This window comes from Mus pahari, chromosome 5 (genome assembly GCF_900095145.1).
Source record: "Mus pahari chromosome 5, PAHARI_EIJ_v1.1, whole genome shotgun sequence".
Taxonomy (NCBI): Eukaryota; Metazoa; Chordata; class Mammalia; order Rodentia; family Muridae; genus Mus; species Mus pahari.
The window spans coordinates 1,268,801-1,287,001 of NC_034594.1; positions in this window are offsets into that span (position 1 = coordinate 1,268,801).

The following is an 18,201-nucleotide window of genomic DNA, read 5'->3' on the forward strand; positions in this document are numbered from 1 at the left end:
GTCATATAAAGTTTGCAAGACCAAGGGGCCTCTCTTCCCAGTGATGGCCGATTAGGCCATCTTCTGCTACATATGCAGCTAGAGACATAAGCTCAGTGGGTACTGGTTAGTTCATATTGTTGTTCCACCTACAGGGTTGCAGCCATGGGGGCATTTTCTTAATTGAGGTTCTCTCTCTCTCTGATGTGTTTAGCTTTTGTCAAATTGACATAAAATTATTTACTATATCTACCTTTATATGTTCCAAGGTCAACAGTGAAATGATCTAATTAATGAAATACCTTTATTCATTCAGACTAAAAACTTGAAAAATATATCCTTGGAATAAAGCTATAGTGAAAAGTATTAGTATTTAGTGAATAAAATAGCACAGAGATAAATGAAATAAAGACTTAGAAGTCTCCAGCCTACTTTTGAATGTTTCTGTAAATAAGATGGATAGATGCATAGCAACCTGTACAGATGAGCATATATGAGAAAAGGGAAATATAGTAAAGTATTACAGATTCTATATTGTACTTTGATATTTACCCACAGCCCTTACTTTTTGTATGCATAATAATTTTGTCAACAACACAAAGCATTAAATCACTCTTTGTCATAATCATACTTTGGTATTTGTGTTAATTATATAGTAATAGAAATATTCAAAAGAGTGGTATTATTTTACATAATACATTTTATACACACAATATGTACATGACTGTAAACAAGAGAAAGTCAAGTGTCCATTCTGATTCCCTCCACATGGCTCCCAGCTGCTATACACAACTTAGGAGTACATTATCTATCCCCATTTACCCTTGTTTCTCATATTTCACAGTTCTCTCTGGAATTTTGCAATAATTGTACTGTAGAATGCTGTGGTTCATCATCCTGACTTGACACTCTTTGTGGAGAGAATGTAAATAAAAATACTTCTCACTCCCATTGAGGCCTTTGAAACATAAATTAGGATTCCTTATCCTAATTTGCTGCTGACAAGTCTTAAAGGCAGAGTTAAAACAAAATTCTTGAACCAGCAAACTTGCTTCTACAAGTACAAAGGAATTTCAATAGTAGCCTCAGGAAGGAATGGATGAAACTGTCAGTCACAGAAAAGAATTTAAGATGCAGGAGTGTTGGGGGAAAAACTAGTACTTCATCAAATGGGAGAATTCAAATGTTTCAACATGTCACTGACCCTGGTAGTGAATCTCACCTTCTCCAAATCCCTGAAGATAAAGAGGCTGGTGAGATGCCACTTTTAGGACCTATGAGAAAATATTCATGCCTCCCATGGCCAATACAATGTACATTTATCACATGTAACAATATTGAGCTTCAAGAAGTTTTGGTGTGCAGCCATTCTGTAATAAGTCTTTAAAAAATTGAAGTAAAATTAATGTGTAATAGAATCCGTAGATATTAAATCCATAGATAATTGGTCAAGCTTAGGTCTTTAATTCATACATATGTATGGTGGACTTAAGTCAGGTCAGCAATTTTAAATAGGTCTAGGAATGTAGACCATTGGTAATATGCTTACTTAGTATGAATAGGGACTTGAGTTTGATTCATAGAATCACAAAACACTAGCTGTTTTTAGGTATCTTATTATGAATAGTGCTATGAAATGAACATCAGGCATTTTGAGTGATTATCTAGAATGGCATGTGCTGGTAAATCTCCTTTGGATTAGTATATTCTCAGCAACAGAATAAAACTAATTGTCAATAAATATTTTGAATTTACCTACTTTGAAAATCTTGAAATTAGGGAGTCTTGACCATTACAAAGAAATTGAACATCATTATAGTTGGGAAAATTAACTTCTCAATATTATACTATGTTTTATTGTTTTTAGAACTTCCAAAATAAAAAATTCTACTCCTCAAAGAATGAGATTGATAGCTACCACAGGGCTAGTGGTAGCCTTTGCCTCGAGGACTCCTTCCTTCTGTCATTGCCCCTGTGTGACTGCTACCTGGGAATCCATTCTCAGGCATGGTATAGGATCAGACACTGATCTGAACTCTCTTGAGTGTTCAGTGATAAATTATTACATTGTTTCTAACAGCTCATGATCCTCAAATGAAATATTTCATACACAAATATTCCGTGGATTTTATTGGAAGGGCATCCTACAACCCCCTATATTCTTCTTATTGAACTAGCTCTTAAATTCCAACCCCTAGGTCTATATGGTATGTAAAGAGAACCAGTTCCCCAATGTTCTCTGACCTATGCATGCACACATGCAAGCACGTATGCACATGCACAAATGTAGTACAGCACAATGATCTCTTATTAAAAGAAACATGCTGAGGTGGAATGGGTGGGTGGTAGGCTTGGGAATTCAGAAAACAAATCTTGCCCACTTTACTGCTCACTTACACTCTTTTGTCTTCGCTCACTATTTTATGTATAGCTTCTGAGAAAGTCACATAGCCTAAGGAAAAGCTAAACATTGACTTTGGTGTGAGACCATGTAGAGTTCCTTGATAAACTTAGTCATCTCTAGTATCAATGATAGTAATTGCAATAATATCTTTCTAATAAGATTTAATTTGAGATAGTACTTTAAAAGTTCTTGGTCTAGTTTCAGCTCAATAAATAGCAGTCCTAACTACCAAGCTAGCAGGAGAGGACAGACTATTATTTCAGGATGAATTACCATGATCTTTCCTGGTCATTTGATCAGTATTTTTTTATTTCCCTCGCTTTTCGCAAATTCAGTTGTGGAAGGTAACCTGGAGAGATTTTCCCTGCAGGACATCTTGAATTATTCTAATTTTTCACTTGCTTTCAGAAGTGTTTAATTCCAGGGGAGATAACCCAGATGCAGATTATAAACTTGCAAAATGGACCTGCTCATGTGGAGAAAACCTGTGGTTTCCTGGCAGTGAACTTGGTTACATCAAGACAAGAATGGCCCTTGAGCAGGGCTGGAGCAGAATCACTTTTCTCAATATGATCACTGCACAAACCAATGGTCGACCATGGCACAGGTGGAGGTTTGTGTTTGAGGGCCATTGAGCATCACCCATTTCCTGAATGCATCATAATTAAACACCTGTGCTAAATAACTCCTCACTGCTCCACCATGGAGACTTGCTTGATGCTCGGCAGTTTCTGATGTTTTCCATCTTACACTTGGGAGGGAGTTCTCAAGGCTATGCTTTGGTTCCCTTAGGGGGAAAAAAAACCCAGCTTGTTCCTTCCATGGAACCATTTCTCAGTGAGTTGTAGATTTCAAGGCTTTTCAAGGACACTTAGGGAAGAAAGGGCCTTTTGTGAATATGGGAGGCATATGTTTTCTCAGTACTAGCAATGATTAAAGTATCTTGTCTAACCCTGAAATAACATGACATTAGCGGGTGTTTGTTTTTAAAGACAGGGTTTCTCCATGTAGCCCTGGCTGTCCTGGAATTCACTCTGTAGACCAGTCTGGACTAGAAATCTGAGTTCCACCTGCCTCTGCCCGGGAGTGCTGGGATTAAACATGCACTATCACCAATAGGCCATGAAAATAGTAGTTTTTACTTTGCTTGTTTTATAAGTCATCAATGCAGAAGAGAGAATGTGGTGTCTTTTCAATGAAGTTGACTAAGCAACTGAAAACTACCTATGCATTAACCTGGTGAACCAATGTTGCTGTGTCTCATGTAGCTTAGCAAGGCGAGGGCTTTGGGTTGTCACACCCGTAGTTGCAATTCAGATCAAAATTGCCCTGAATATTTTTCTTTCATCTTCAACAACAGACAGCAAACTGGTTTGGCCCTGGGCTAAACCAGTGGTTTGAGTGATGTCTATCTTTAACTTGTATCTTTTCCTGTTCTAGGTGGTAACCTCACATGCTGGATGTGTCTCTTGGCTCTTTAAGTTATTCTCTATGACAAAATATAATAGTCCCAACTAATGTGTACTATTTATTGAATTTCTCTCTGTCTGTCTTTGTCTCTGTCTCTCCCTCCATCCTTTCCTTCTTCCCTTCCTTCCTCCCTTTCTACTCTTTCAGGTTCTCAAATCTTTCTATCAGCTATGCAAACTGACCAGGGTACATTTTTTTTTTTTTTTTTGGAGTCCTGTGTGGCAAATGAAGGAATTCATACCAGGAAGATGAGATTGCTTTTACAATGCCCCGTAGACTTAGTGTTACAGTTGTACTGTGCCCACAATATGTTTGAGATAAAACTTCATGCACCTTTCACTTAAAGAGAATCTCTATCTATGATTTGTACTTGGTCACTTTCTCAACAGCTACTTCTAAGAAAATGGGTTCTCTAAACTTTGATTTTGAACTTTAACATTTAGCAGACCAGTGAAATGCATTTTATCAGATATTTCTTGTTCTAAAAAAGGAAATAATTGGGAGATCCCATAAGGGAGAAGATATATGAAGGAATTAATCACATTAAGTAACAAACTATAAGAATGTTTCAAAATACTCTTCTCCTTGTGAAGTTTGTCCTCACCATATTTCCAGAAAACCTTTTGATTCTTCTATATAGAATAAGCTAGAGTAAAAGCCATGACTGATTTTCTTGATGCAATGCTGAAATTTGCTCTTTTTGGAAGCAAATGTTCTAGTTCAACTCAGAGATTCAGTCTCTGAAATCATTCTGAAGAATAGCTACTTACATTTTTACTTTTGTTTTTCAATATTTAATGATCTTTCCTTAACTTCATGAAGACAGTAAGATTCTTAGGCAGGATTTTCTCTGTTCTTTGAGATTCAAACTAATATTAAAATATCACCTATCCAACTTTTAGAAAAAGACATGTTTGCACTTGTGTTCAGAGTCAGTTTTGCTCATGTTACAGATCCTCTTAAACTTTTTACTTCCCTTTCCCTTTATTTCCTTTCTCAATCAAAACCAGAATTTTTTTCTTCAATTTTGAGTTCTTTCTCGAATATAAATGCTATTTCTCTTATCCTGAGGAAAGATATGTGTTTTGGGGGGATTGTTTGTTTTCTATTATTCTCTCATATCCTTTCTCTCACATCTCAAATGCAGTTTCCCCTCCGTTCTTTCCTCCAGGTCTCTCCTCCCCCTACTTCCCCACCTCCCTTGATCCCCAGATCCACCCTCACCACTACCACCACTTCTTTTCACTTAGAAATGAGCAGGCCTCCCAGGAACATCAACCAAACAAGGCATTACAAGCTACAATAAGACCAGGCACATACAATCACATTGAGGCTGGACACAGCAACCCAGCAGGACGAAAAGTGTCCCACAAGTAACCAAAAAGGCAGTCACAGTCCCTCACTTACACTTAGAACACCAAGCTACTCAGCCGTAACACAGACGCCGGGACCTCTGTCGGACCCCTGACCTCCACAAGTTCCTATGGGTCTAAGCCAGTTAATTCTGTTGACCATGTTCTCATGGTGTGTTCCTAACCCCTCTGGAGTCTTCAATCCTTCCTCGCCCTCAGCTGCAGAACTCCCTGAGCTCCACCAGTACTTGGCTATGGTACTCTGAGTCTGCTCGCCTCAGTTACTGGATGAAGTATCTCTGGTCCCTTTGATGACAATTCTGCTAGGCTCTGGTCTCCGAACAATCTGGAGGGAGGACAAACTGGAGGTGGAAGGTTTTGCAGCTGGTTAGGTGTCTCAGTTGCTCCACTTAAGGCCTTGCCTGGTAGTTACAGAGGATGGCCAGTTCAGGCTCCGTGTCCCGCATTACTAGGAGTCTTTGCTAGGGTTACTCTCATAGATTCCATGTAGCTTCTATTGTACTCTCTTTCCACCTCACCTCAAAATGCCATCCAATTCCAGTCATCTCTGCCAGTAGAAAAAATATGTTTTGTTTACATAGTTAGACTAACTCTTGAATCTCTTTCCTTATTTTATCTATCTATCTATCTATCTATCTATCTATCTATCTATCTATCTATCTATTTTTATTTTTATTTTATTTTGTTTTTTCAAGACAGGGTTTCTCTGTATAGCCCTGGCTGTCATGGAACTCACTCAGTAGACCAGGCTGTCCTCAAACTCAAAAATCCACCTGTCTCTGCCTCCCAAATGCTGGGATTAAAGGTTTGCACTACCACTGCCCAGCTCTTCCCTCATTTTTATCTTGAAGCTTTGTTGATGTTTTTTCCTGACCACATGCTGTGTTTGCTTCTTCATCACCTATAGTCTCTTTAATCCTTTACAGTTGATCTTTTGACTACTCCATACTATGAAGACTGATGGACTGTGAGCCAGCCTTCCACATAGAGACAGAGAATTGGCCTGTGTAATTGACTGGATATTCTCAACTTTCCACCATGAGATTTTCCTTCTGTTGTATCATTGTGATGCCTGGAGTTCTTCCGGTCAACCCTGTGAGCTCACCCTTCCTACATATGGGATAGGTATTCTTTATTTCTGGTTGTCTTTTCCCACTTTTCATTTGACCTCCGCTGAACCATTTAGGCTAATGACTTTACCTACATTCTGATGATGAGCAGTTACATATCAGCATCTTTATCTGAGATCTCTGATTGGAGTACTAAAACAACATAGCCAAGTACTTATTACTGTTTTAAAGATTAAAGGACAGCTTTATTAGGAAGATGAAGCTGATCCACAATCTTGAGTCACTAAATTATAGAAGGATCAGAAATATCCTTATATCTTTGAAGACTTGGATGCCATTAACACACAACTTATTATTTCCTCAAATCTCCCTTTATCCTGCATTTGAGTGGAGAGATGGCTGAATTTTCCTGTTCTGGTCCCTTGGCTCAAGCCATGTCACTAAATCTATGAAACAAGTATTTTACTACTAACAAGACCTGGGAGAAGAGTAAAATGCCAAACAAATGACTGGGTACATGCATGTTCCCTGTCATCTATCCTATAGTTTCTTGGATGTTCATGTGTTCACATGGGCAGTCCTAGTGAGCTGGTTTGACTCATCCCAGAAAACAAGGGTTCACTGATATTATCTCTTCAATGTGCCATGAGAGCATCAAACTCAACATGATTGTGTCTGCCACATCCCCTGTGCTTCATCCTTTATCATATTTCTAGTTCTCATTAAGAACATACTGTGCATATAGATTTTTAAATTGAACATTGGGGAGTCTTTCTACAGTCTTCCAATTCTCTCTCCTCTTGCTTCATGTAGTTTGCCATTAACCTTTCTTCCTAATTATTGCTTTTAAAATGTTTAGCCTTATTGAACTATGGTTGACAACATTACAATACATATATATTTAATGTATAAAATAAGATGTTTTAGTATGTACTATGAAATGACTATGTAGTTATTATCTCACCCATCACTTCAGCTTTTCAAATGTGTGGACTTGCTTAGAACATTGAAATGTGTTTTATCATTTTTGCCTTATTACTAATATTTGTGTTCATAATTTCATCACTGTTGTCTGCCCCACTTCAATAGCATCCTAACTGGAATGATTACCATAGTAAGAGGCAGGGAAATCAGTTTAAAAGCTTCATAGTACCTTGGACTCCAGAGGAAGTTACAACCAAGACAATGGCTGAAGGATAGAATGTAAAAAGATACAATGTCAGGGTTGCCAGTTGAGGAGATAGAAGCAGTATATGAAATCATTGTGAAAAATTGGACAGAAAATTAACCAGAGAAAATTTTGTGTATGTTGGCAGCCAGAGATATACCTAAAGGGCACTGTCTAGATATCCCATTTTGTACTTAGTTACAGTATTAGTTGAAGTGGAGTGAGGATTTTTTGCATGTTGCAGTGGGAGTAAAGTTATTTTGCACAAGAAGGCACAAGAATTATTGGTATATAGAGTCAGGAATATCCGGGTCCTAGTCTTTGTAACCTTGAAGGTTATCCTTACATTTGAAAAGGGACTTGACAAGTAATATTAAGGTAAGAATCTTGAGATGTGGATAATATCCTGATTGATGTATATTTCATAACTGTCATTAAACTTGTCCTTATTAGAGAGAGGCAGAAGAGGACAGGAGGTATGGTAAGCAGGGGTTGGGATGAGATGTCTGGGGGAGATAGGGGATCTGTCATAAAGAATACCAAAGCATGAGAAGTTAGAAAAGTCACGAATATGGATTTTCAAACCAGAATTTATTCCAGAGAATCTAGCTTTGTGAACACTGTGACTTCAGTTCAGTGAAAGTGATTTTAGACTTCCAGCTTTTAGGCTAATAACTGTATAAACTCAGACCGTTTTAAAGGCACTTATGTTAGGGATAGTTTGTTGTGGCAGTAAGAAGAAAAATTAATAGAAAAGTCACTCATGGATGGAGTTCAGACAGAAAGATATGCACGAAGGACCTCAAGCTAGATTATAGGAAATGCTTGAATAGACGAGTATATAAGGTAGGCAAGTCCTCAGCAGTCGTGGATCAAGTACCGACACAGGGGGAAGCAGATTTCAAAAGCCCAATACAAGATAAAGAAATTTATACTTTAAGTTATAGTCGTCGGTTGAGTAGCTTACCAGTGAGAGAATGTACCCAAGCAATTAGAAAACTAAGGTTATTCTGCTTCAAATAGTAATAGTATAGAGACCACCAAGGATGGAGCTAAAAATCCACAGTTGAAAGGATTTGCTCATACAGTCAACAAATTTAGGATCAAAATGCAAGTGTGCAGTAAAATAGGAGGTGAATACTTCCCTGGATATTTTGAATGTTCCAAATAGACACAATAGTGATGCCAGAGATGCCCCACACATCCCTAGATATGGATCTACCCAGTTCTTAGAAAAGTATTCCAAATACATGCTTCAGAAACATTGTAGTTCACAGTAGCCATTCTTCATTGGGATAGAAATGGCAGTTAGTTGAACAATGAATAGACTATCTAAACCCTTATAGATAGAAAAACTTTATGATGAAAATTCATGATATACCTATTCAAGCATTCTTTCAAACAGTGTGGGAAATTCTCATTTAAAGTATATACACACACAACCAAACTAGTGTTAGATGTAAGAGTTATAGCAATTTGGAGACGGACCTACATAAGATTCCATTTTACAGAAACATGAGCAAATACAAAAGTAAAGGTTTCCATCTCATATATCCCTACTTACTTTGAAGGCTTATTTCCCAGTGTCATTTTGAAGGCTGTGAAGCTTTGGGAAGGCCTGGCTTGTGGAAGTCACTAGAGGTAGGCCCTTAGAGGTTGCACTCATCCTTAGTTCTGGTATAACTCTTTGCCTCCTCTTATGCCCCATGTTAACAAGACATCAATGCTTCTTACAGACACATCTCATCCTGTCCACAAGCCTTCCCCAAAATGATGGACTGTTTGTTCCTCTGAAACTGTGTACCAGAGTGAATGTCTTTCTGTAGTTGCTTCTGATAATTTGATATACCAGGAATAAAAATGACTACTACAAATGTATTTGGTTGTTTGTACACCAAGAGAAGAGGAAACCAGGGTTATCTGGAAACTGTTCAAAAGGAAAATCCTTCTAGGTATTATCTTACCAGAAAGTGTATATATATGCTATGCACTTACAGAGTTGCCTGTGAAATCTCATCTATTACAATTGATGGCTTATTTATAGAGAAACTTGTCACCTGTCTCTGCATTGCTTCTCCTCTCCCATGGGTTGTTATATCCTATTGCTGTGAACCTCACATTGGCAGACTATAAACCCATCCAAAGGGAAACTTAAACAGTTTCATCATTAGTTTGAGTCTATGTTTTTATTCTGTAAGCAATAAAACTATATGTCCCTGGCTAAATGTAAATAGATAAGGTTTAGTATTATCTTTCTGGAGATAAACTATAATGGTTGAGTTTTCCACTTTGAATCATTTAATGGATTTTTTCCACTTGGTGGTTTTTTATACACCAATGAAACATGTAAAGTGTGACATTAAATTGCATAAGGGTATAAGTAGCATTAACATGGTAAGATTGGAAAATTCTTTTCAAAGTTCTTTTCTCTGATGCATTTTGAAATCAGCAAACCAAGTTGTCTTGGACAATAATGTATTTCAACTCATACAAATCATTTTCACAACATAAGAATAATAATGCTGACTTATTGTATCAAAATATATTAGAATAAAGGGTAGAAAATCCTAGACCATGGGGCAGACCTGGTCAATGGTCTATTACTGTGACTACAGCTTAAAGGGAACTCAGCTAGCCTTTTGGCCTCATGTAATGGCTGTGTCTACTTTAGGTCTATGAGATCAGATTTTAATAAGTGTTTCAGAAACCCCATGCTTGACAGAACTTAAATATCTATCAGGCCCTTAAAAAAAACTCAGAAACTACAATGTTAGAATGTCAAATGTACATGTAATATTTAGATAGGGTTTTACTTTGCTAAGACCATATTTTGGTATAAATTTTCTTTTAAAATTTTACTTTTACAAGTTATTTACAGATAATTACAAATTATATATCATCTTTATTATCCCAATTTTATTGTTCAGACTTAAATTTGGTAATCCATTGTTTGCAAGTTTCAGAAACAAAGAGCCTGTCTTCAGTGGTCCACTATTTTAATTTTAGAAAGGGCTTCATATGATGTTAATATCTTTCTTGTTTCTTGACATTTGTGTTGCAATGAAGTTTTGTCCTTTGTATAGTTGACAAACTAAATTCAAATTTCTATTACCTGTGATGATGCCTCTAATGCTATTTTTATAAACTTTCTGACTTTGAACTTTCACTTAATTACAATATAAATTGACTTACTCTCTCTGCAGTATAAGACTAAAATCCATTACTTATGCTTAGGAAACAAAGCTCTTTTGGCTCATGATTAGTGCATAGTCTTATGTGTCCAGTGAGAAGGCTTCTTTATTTTTCCCTTTTTAATTTGTTATTTTATTTATTTACATTTCAAATGTTATCCCCCTTTTCATTTTCCCCTCTGCAAAGCCCCTATCCCATTCTCCATTCTCCCTGCTTCTATGAAGGTGCTCCCTCACCTACCCACCCACTCCCACCTTACCACCCTAGCATCCCTCTTCTCTGGGGCAGTAAGCCTCCACGGAACCAAGGACTTCCCCTCCCATATGTAGCTTGAGCCATGGGTCACTCCACATGTACTCTTTGGTTGATGATTTAGTCACTGAGAGCTCTGGGTGTGGGGGTCTGGTTGGTTAATATTGTTGTTCTTTCTATGGGTTGCAAACCCATTCAGCTCCTTCAGTCTTTCCCCAAACTCCTCCATTCGGTTTCCCCTGCTCAGGCCGATGGTTGGCTGCGAGCATTGCATCTGTATTGGTCAGGATCTGGCAGAGCATCTCATAGTACATCTCTACTAGGTTCCTTTCATCAAGTGCTTCTTGGCATCAGCAATAGTGTCTGAGTTTGGTGTCTGCAGATGGGTTTTATCCGTAGGTGGGGCAATCTCTGCATGGCTTTTCCTTCAGTCTTTGCTTCACTTTAATTTGCAGGCAAATGAATGGAACTAGAAAATATCATCCTGAGTGAGGTAACCCAGTCCCAAAAGAATACACATGGTATATACTCACTGATAAGTGGATATTAGGCAAAAATCTCAGAATACTCACTATACAACACACAGACCATATGAAGCTCAAGAAGAAGGAAGACCAAAGTGTGGATGCTTCAGTCCTACTTTGAAAGGGGAACAAAATAATCATGGGAGTTAGAGGGGGCGAGAAACCTGGGAAGGAGAGAGGAGGGGGAGGGAAAACGGGACAGGATTAGGTGTTGGAGGAGATGGTGGTAGTTGGAAAGAAGTACAGAGGGTCAGAAAATTGAAAAGAGGTATGTAGTAGTAGGGTATGGGGAACTGGGGGTAGCCACAAGAAAGTCCCAGATGCCAGGAAAGCAAGAGGCTCCCAGGACCCAACAGGGATGACATTAGCTGAAATATCCAACAAAGGGGAGATGGAACTTGTAGAGACCATATCCAGAGGCTAGTCATGACCCCTAGTTGAGGGATGGGGCCACTCATTAATCACAAAAATATTAAACCAGAATTGCTTCTCTCTAAAGGAAAGGCACTTTTTATGTTTAAACCGCAGTTATGTATGTGTTTGTTTGCTTCAGTTTTTACCATCCTACCCGCTCTCCTTCCAACTCTTCTTGCATTTTTCCTCTGAAATTTATGAGCACTTCCTTACTTACTAATATATACACATATAAAACCTGCTAACTCAATTTAGAGTGTGTGTGTGTGTGTGTGTGTGTGTGTGTGTATGTGTGTGCGTGTGTGGTGTTTAGGGATAACTACTTGGCATTGGGTAACTTATTGGGGGCCTGTCCCTAGAGAAGATTGACTTGCCTCTCTTAGTAGCAATTCATTGCCTATAGTTCTCCATCTATGAGTGGAGGAGTGTAAAATTTACCCCATTCACATTGGAATATCAACTGGTATTATCATTGTACAGGTCTTGTTTAAGCAGCCATATTGTTAAAATTCCACAGGTGCATCTCCTTTTCTTATATAGAGGACACCATCTTGCAGCAGATGTCATGGTCTTTTGGAATTGTATACTCTCTCTGTCCCCTTTTCTATGATTTTTCTAGAGCCATAAGTGTAGGGTTTGTACTGTAACTGTATTAGTTGGGAATGCATACTCCACACGTAAACGTTTTCTGCATTCTGAGCAGTTGTGTATTTCTGTGACAGTCTATCTGCTGTAAAAATAATTCTTTGTTGAGAGGAGAGTACTCCGTGCACATGTGAATATAAGTACAGCTATTTAGAATATAGTTGGGAATGACACTGGCTTAGAAAAGGGATTGTAGTTGGTTCTGTTCTAGTCTCTATGATTTCACTAGATATACATAGTAGGCTAGGGTCATTTCCTCTTGTTTGGTGAGCTTTAAGTCCAATTAGATGTTTCTTGATTACTTCTAATATACAAATCTCACAATTACACTCTTTAGTATATTTTACCATGCTGGTCAGAGATTTGTAGGCTATACAGCTATACAAGACTATTATTTGGAATGTCCTAATTAACAAAATATTATCAATGGCTTCCTTGTTCCAAGAGTTAAATATTTAATAAAATGTAGTCCTTATTGTGCACTGTGTTTTTTACACTGTAGATTCTTGTTACCCGGAAAAGGAAGCATACACTTCTATTCTTTAGCCATATGTCGTATACAATAGCATTTCTAGAGGGAAGAATCAGTCATCCTATATTATCCTACAGTAAATATGCTACTTTTACCTTCCTACAAACCACACCCTGCAAACCCCTTGCCAAGACATATGAAGAGGTTCCCCACTGAAGACAATTTAAAGAAACATTATTCTTATTCTTGGTTAAAATCCATTTTTTCAAGGGAAGCATGGTAGTTTGTAAATTATATATGATGAATGGGTCTTTTAATCTGGAATCATTGAGCTCTTTGCACACATATGAATATGTTTTGCAAACTTGCTATTCTTAGAACACAGCTAAGAAGAAGGTCTGTGAGATAAAGATGGCAGGAAGTAAAATATATTCAAATACTCAGATACCTTCACTTCATTGGGTTTTGGGATTTACCAATAGTGATCCACAGGCAGAAGGCATGTGAAAATGAATATAAGAAGAATTTGTAAGAGTTAGGATTCCTAGTTACATTTAGCAAGGAAATAGTTTAATTGGGTTTACAATGAAATAAAGCTTCTCACTTTATTGAGTTTTTGTTTGTTTTCTTTCTTTCTTTCTTTCTTTCTTTCTTTCTTTCTTTCTTTCTTTCTTTCTTTCTTTCTTTCTTCCTTCCTTCCTTTCTTCCTCTCTCTCTCTCTCTCTCTCTCTCTCTCTCTCTCTCTCTCTCTCTCTCTCTCTGTTTTTTACTATTAGATATTTTCTTCATTTACATTCTAAATGTTATCCTGAAAGTCCCCAATACCCTCCCCCTGCCCTGCTCCCCAACCCACCCACTCCAGCTTCCTGACCATGGGATTCCCCTGTAGTGGGGTATATAATCTTTGTAAGACCAAGGGCCTGTCCTCCAAATGATGGCAGACAAGGCCATCTTCTGCTACATATGCAGCTAGAGATACAAGCTCTGGGGGTACTGGTTAGTTCATAATGTTTTTCCTCCTATAGGGTTGTAGACCCCTTCAGCTCCTTCGATACTTTCTCTAGCTCCTCCATTGAGAGCCCTGTGTTCCATTCAATAGATGAATGGGAGCATCCACTTCTGTATTTGTCAGGCATTGGCATAGCCTCACAAAAGACAGATATATCAGGGTACTGTCAGCAAAATCTTGCTGGCATATGTAATAGTGTCTGGGTTTGGTGACTGTTTATGGGTTGGATCCCCAGGTGGGGCGGTCTCTGGATTTTCCTTCCTTCTGTTTCAGCTCCAAACTTTGTCTCTTTAACTTCCTCCATGGGTATTTTGTTCCCCATTATAAGGAGAAACGAAGTATCCAAACTTTGGTCTTCCTTCTTCTTGAGTTTCATGTGTTTTGCAAATTGTATCTTGGGTATTCTAAGTTTCTGGGCTAATATCTACTTATTAGTGAGTGCATATCATGTAAGTTACCTTGTGATTGGGTTGTCTGACTCAGGATGATATCCTCCAGATACATCCATTTGCCTAAGTATTTCATAAATTCATTGCTTTTAATAGCTGAGTAGTACTCCATTGTGTAAATGTACCACATTTTCTGTATCCATTCCGCTGTTGAGGGACATCTGGGTTCTTTCCAGCTTCTGGCTATTATAAATAAGGCTGCTACGAACATAGTGGAGCATGTGTCCTTATTACAAGTTGGAGCATATTCTGGTTATATGCCCTGAAGAGATATTGCTGGATCCTCCTGTAGTACTATGTTCAGTTTTCTGAGGAACCTCTAGACTGATATCCAGAGTGGCTGTACCAGCTTGCAATCCCAGCAGCAATGGAGGAGTGTTCCTCTTTCTCCACATCCCTGACAGCATCTGCTGACATCTGGATTTTTTATCATAGCCATTCTGACTTGTGTGAGGTGGAATCTCAGGGTTGTTTTGATCTGCATTTCCCTGATGATTAAGGATGTTGAATATTTTCATTCTTATCTATACTTATTATCCTTAGGTTTGGACTTCTCATTGTGTCCTGGCTTTCCTGGATGTTTTGAGAAAGTATCTTTTTGCTTTTTACATTTTCTTTGATTATTGTGTCCATGTTTTCTATGGAATCTTCTGTATCTGAGATTCTCTCTTCCATTTCTGGAATTCTGTTGCTGATGCTCACATCTAAGGTTCCTGATTTATTTCCTAGGGTTTATATCTTCAGAGTTTTCTCCCTTTGGGTTTTCTTTATTGTTTCGACTTCCATTTTTAGATCTTGGATGGTTTTGTTCAACTCCATTACCTGTTTGGTTGTGATTTCATGTAATTCTTTGATGGATTTTTGTGCTTCCTACTTAAGGGCTTCTAACTATTTAGTAGTGTTCTCCTGTATTTCTTTAAGTGAGTTATTAAAGCCCTTCTTAAAATTCTCTACCAGCATCATGAGATATGACTTTAAATCTGAATCTTGCTTTCAGGTGTGTTGGGGTATCCAGGACTCACTGTGGTAGCATACTGGGTTCTGATGATGTCGAATTGTCTTGGTTTCTGTTAGTAAGATTCTTCTGTTCGCCTTTTGCCATCTGGAAATGTCTGGTGTTAGATGTTCTAGCTGACTCTGGCTGGAGCTTATTTATCCTTTGATTCTGTTAACCTCTGTCAGCACCAACTGTCAGTCCAAATTTCTTCTGTGTTCCAGTTGTCAGTGCTCTCTTTGTATGCAAGCTCTCCTGAGACCCAGAGTCAGAGCCCTCTCTGGAGGCTGACTCTATTTAGTTATCCTTAGATCCTGGGTGTGCTAGGGCACCTGCAGTGTGAAGAGGCCTCTGGCGACCTTGGGACCTTGGGACTGTCTGCCGAGTTTGTACCCAAGGTGGTTCGGGGCTAGAGGGAATCCCAGCTTTTTTTCAGACTGGTTTCCTGTGTCCCTGTTTCTGCTTGCACAGGACATTCCAATCTTTTGGAACAAATGTTGAGTTCCACTCACCAGGGATCCCAAGATACTGGGTGCCTGCAGTGTGGAAATTCCTCTGGGGACTGTCCACTGAGTTCATGCCCAAGGTGGCACAGGGCTGGCGCATACCAGATCTCCTGCCTCTCTTTCTAACCATCAACATCAATCTAGTTTACTGGAACCTTTACAAATCAGGTTTTAAGTACGTCCATTTTTCCATCCAGTTTCCTACTTTCTTCGGCATCTCATGATTATTTTGTTCCCCTTCTATGTGGTCTGTTTCATGTCCCTGGGCACATGTGTGGCAGAGAACTGCTTTGTCTGGCCTCAGTGGGACAGGATGCACTTAATCCTGTGGAAACTTGATGTCCCAGGGAAGAGGGATGCTAGTGGGGGTGAATGAGGTGGAGGTTGGTGGGAGGGTAGAGGGGAGCTCTCTCAGAGCCAGGGAGGGAGGAGGGAGTGATGAAGAACTAGGACAGGGGGGCCCAGGAAGGAGGCAAATTTTGGAATGTAAATAAATAAAATAATTTAATAAAAAAAAAGAATGACTATTCTTTCTGAAACTGGCCCAAAAGATATGAATGGATTAGGAATTTTGTGAATAACAAATCTTTTAGAATATTTTCAGTTATGTTTGGAAATATCACTTCTATTTAAATAGATAGGAGGTGATATCATCCATGTATGTACAATGTTCTTGGCCACCTCACTGTAAACAGCTCATGAAAAGTCAAAGTTATGGAAGCAGCTTGACCATCAAGTGTGTCTGCCTTCCTTCCTGGAGGGTTGGGTTGCAAGCTGAGGAGATTTCTACTTTCCACAAGAGACTGTAGCTCTGCCCTACTTGCTTTCAACTTTCACTTCAGGTGCCTTACAAAGTAAAATTTAAGAGACAGACAAGGTATAATAAGCACATGGTCTATTACTTAACCTAATGCATATGTCAGAAAATATACTGCAGTTGAGGGCTGGCACAGGGCATTATGTTAGTACTAGAAAATCAGATGAAACTGTGCTCTGACACGTGAATTAGGAATTATGTAGACAAGGGCAATGACAGCGATGTTATGGCTGGAAGTTAATGGAAATACTTTTACTCTCTCCACCTGGTCATATTTTTTCTTTTCTTCTTCCTTCTACATTTGCTTCCAGTCTTCCTTTCTTAGAATGTTCTTGCAACTAATCTTCTAAGACTCTGTGGAAGCTCAATTCTTCTTCGATGATTTTCTTACTCACGTGTTACTTGCTGAGCCCATGGCTGTCTCATTCCCTAGCTGCACCTCAATCCTGTCAATAATCTTCTTCTGGGCTATAGAGCTCTGGAACTGTTGTTCTTATTGATTTTCTAGAATGTCATATTAATAAGCTTTCTGTGTATGATGAGTTAATTGGCATCATGGGACTCCCTCAGAATATAAGTATGGGAGGACAAGAACATCCCTCCAAGCAGTAGATTACTTATGGGATTTGAAATTCCAATTCCTTTTAGATACTATTTTGCTTCCTAAATGAAGATGTAGTCCATCAACTAGTATTCTATGAAGATTTTTGATAGTGTATACGATTCCTTTTCCTGAGATTTATTTTACCCTCCTCAAACACATTCAGAGACAAAATTTTAGTCTCATGTCACTCATGGTCAGGTGTCTGAGTCCTTGACTAACCTAAACTTTAGATTCATATCATCCTTTTTGGGCTCTGAGGCCCACCTTGATGATTTTTCTTTACCATTTAGAGTTTCTTTGGCTTTATAGACAAAAATGATTTTAGAGACACAACCAGGACCCCAGGTCAAAGCATGTGCTGTTCTCCAAGTGACTACTCAGATTTCTTATCCATACAATACATCACAAGTAGTAATTAATTTTCTCACCATCTCATGGATATTTGCAGAATAATTTCTGTGGCTCCATAAGCTAGTGTCATTAGCTCATGCTGGATCATTTGCTTCAGTAGGCAGAATCAAGATTCCTAGTTGAATAAGTAGCTCAAATGTTCTCTTCTTCAACTGTATTGTTATTTTGCTAAGAAGAGAGCACTTGGAAAAAAAATGCACTGGATGCCAAACAATGGCTATTTGCATATGTAGAAAAGTATTAACATCAATACTAAAGATATTCAGAAAATGATGAATGATTAGTAGACATAGGTAGTCATTGTTCATGGCTACATTTGCATAGTATTATGGACATGTGTTGTAATACCCTGTCCTCTGGGCAGGGCACAGTTATTACCATCTTAAAATTAGAGTATCTCCACTTAGTTGTATAAGTCCCTCAGAAAATTGGGTACATTTAACATTTC